Source organism: Alexandromys fortis, unplaced genomic scaffold (genome assembly GCF_014885135.2).
Source record: "Alexandromys fortis isolate MF-2015 unplaced genomic scaffold, M_Fortis_MF-2015_v1.1 scaffold_427, whole genome shotgun sequence".
In the NCBI taxonomy this organism is placed as follows: domain Eukaryota; kingdom Metazoa; phylum Chordata; class Mammalia; order Rodentia; family Cricetidae; genus Alexandromys; species Alexandromys fortis.
In genome coordinates, this window is record NW_026068298.1 from 58,859 (window position 1) to 62,060 (window position 3,202).

Below are 3,202 nucleotides of genomic sequence, written 5' to 3' on the forward strand. Positions count from 1 at the left end.
ATTCAAGCAAGAATAACTTTGTTGGGTGCAGAACTAGCATTCCCATTTTTTTGCTCAATCTTAACTAAAACATCTCACACAGATGTACAGAAAGCAAATCAAAGGATGGGAAGAGGATTCTGTTCGTAAGAGGACTTGATAGGCTAGGATGGCACAATATGAATTTGAGTCCCTGGCATCTAAGAAAAAGCTAGGCATGAATGAACATAAACTCCAGCAATGCAGAGAAGGAAACTGGTAGATCTGAACATCTCAGTAATCCAGCTTAGCCAAAAGAAGAAAACTTATCTCAAGACAATAAGATATTTTAATGAAGTTAGAAAGTCCTGTTCTTGCCTTCACATGCACGCTCTTAGTAGTACAAATCTATGAAAATACATCACAAACATAAACCACACATAATGCATACAACATGCAAATCACAATACAACATATATACAAATGAAGGAAAACTATAAGAATATGAATTAATAAACCAATTTTAATGGTAATTATAGTTATTTCTGTACTTTAATATTTACATTTAAGCATGATTACCTTGCTGAAATGTTCTTACCTTCTAATATGTTTCTGCTTCCATTTTCTACTGAATTTCTTATTTTATGAGGGTATTATTTCTTGACTTTACTAAATATTTTACCAGTGTTCTATTTCTGGTTTATAGAGGTTCCTTATATTTGTATTCTTTCTCAAGCAATTCATGAAATTATGAATATTCATGAAATAGTTAATGATATACCTTTACTGATATCATGTCTATGGATTTATAATACATCGTCTTAGAAATATATCCAGCCATTTAGAGAAGCAACTCCCTTTCCTTTATTTTATGAAGGAATGGTTTTTTTTTTTTTTGAAGAAAATGTCATTCATTTTTTTAACTTTTTATTGGGGGGTGGGGTTTGAGGGGCAGCACTATATATATTATAACACACTATGACATTAGTTTAGAAATACAGAACACTAAAGATGTGGACATATACTTGTACCAAGTCAGGTAAAGATGTATTGCTGGCTGTGATATGTTATATCACAATAATTGGATAATAACAGCTAATTAGTATTTAATTAATTTATTTTCTTAGAACTAGTAAATATGACATACCTAAATTATTGTTAGCAGTTGTCTTTCACTGCAATAAAAGTGAAAATATAAACTTATAATCACAAGAAGTTTGTTTTGTCTTCAATTATCAGCAAATCTATTTTTTGATAGATTGGCCTTATTGCTCTTAGGCTTCTGAGGTTACGCATTATGGCAGGAACATGTGCTAGAATAAAATAGCCCTGTCCATGGTCATCAAGATGAAGAGAAATAGATTGGATGTGTACATGCTTTAAACCTCTCACTTGGCTTTACCATTTACAATTTCCACCACTGACCAATAATGATAACCCGAGAACCAAGCCCTTGAAATACAGGCCCATGAGAAACAAAAAATTTCAAAACACATAGATTATTGGCAAATAAAATTTTATTTATCGTTCCCAGCTCACTGGGCTACCAGGCATCCCTGTTTAGGTGCTGAAGAGTTCCATCTGGATGGATGAGTGTGTGCTATCCAGGGGCAGATTGTCCTGGAAGAGAGCATAAATCCCCCTCCCCCAGTTGCTGCTGCAGGGCTGTCTTTCTTACACATGAACCAGCCCACCAGGCCCCCCTTCCCCCAGCCTGTCCTGCTGTCTGCTAGGTCCTTTGTTCAAGAACAGTTCTCCACTCCTACACTAAGTCTACCCACCCAGAGCAGTGAGTGCCTGCATAATGGGTAGGCCTCAAGGTCCCCTCCAAGGGATCTTGGGGAGCTTCAGCTTGTGCTGCAGGGTCTCCTGTGCTCCACTGGACCCCGCCCTGCCTGCTACATTCTTCTTTTTGTCCCCAGCTCATTGGGCTACCAGGCTTCCCTGTTTAGGTGCTGAGGAGTTCCATCTGGATGGGTGAGTGTATGCTATCCAGGGGCAGACTGTCCCAGAAGAGAGCACAAAGTTCCCTCCCCCAGCTCCTTCTGCAGGGCTGTCTTTCTTACACACGATCCTGTCCCCAAGCCTGCACTGTTTGCAAGGTAGTTTGCTCAGGAATAGTTTCCTGCTCCTACACTAAGGCTATGCACACAGAGCGGTGAGTGCCTGCCTACGGGCAGGTATCTAGGACCCTTTTGTCCACGGGCCATTGGACTAACAGGCGTCCATGTTTCTGTGCTGAGGAATTCCATCTGCACGGGAACAGTTCCTACTTCTAACTGAGGAGATACACCCAGAGAGTCAGTCACAGCAAAGACTGGACCAAGACACCAGGCCTCTCCTGGCTGCATTTGAAGGAAGAGATGGGAAGGCGCTAATGCAAGAATTCCTCTAACAACCTAAAAGGCAACATGACATCACCAGAATCCAGGGATCCCGAAATAAGAAAAATTGTACACCCTACTCCAGAAGAATTAGAAGAAATTGACTCAAAAGTGAATTATATGAAATTAATAGAGGACCTTAAACAGGAGGTGAAAAACTGCCATAAACAATTAGAGATGACAAACAAAAAGGTAGAGGAAATGAATAAATTGCTCTAAGATAACAAAAAAAAAAAAAAAAAAGAGAAACAAGAAAAAGCAATCAAATAGGTAAGGGAAGTGGTTCAAGACTTTAAGAAGGAAATTGAAGTAATGAAGAAAACACATACCAAGGAAAGGATGGAGACGGAAAATCTGAGTAAACAAACAGGAACTACAGAGACAAGTACTACCAACAGAATACAAGAGATAGAAGAAAGAATCTCAGACACTGAAGACATAATAGAGAAAATAAACACACTGATCAAAGAAAACAGAAAATACAACAAATTCTCATCACAAAACATTCAGGAAATCTGGGACACAATAAAAAGACAAAACCTAAGAATTATAGGGGTAGAAGAAGGAGAAGAAGTACAGCTCAACGGTCCACAAAATATATTTAATAAAATTATAGAAGGAAACTTTCCCAACCTAAAGAAAGATATTCCTGTCTCTTGCCAACACTAAGGTGGCTCTTTTAACTAAGATATGTGCTTCCCTGCTCCCCTATCCAACCTTCCTTTATCCCAATCTTCCTGTTTCCTCAAGTTCCCCCAATTCTCCCCTTCTTACTTTTCTCTCCCTGTCCCCCCTTATCCCCAACCCACCCCACCCCCAAGATCCCAATTTTGTCCCCGGCAATTTTATCTACTTCCCTT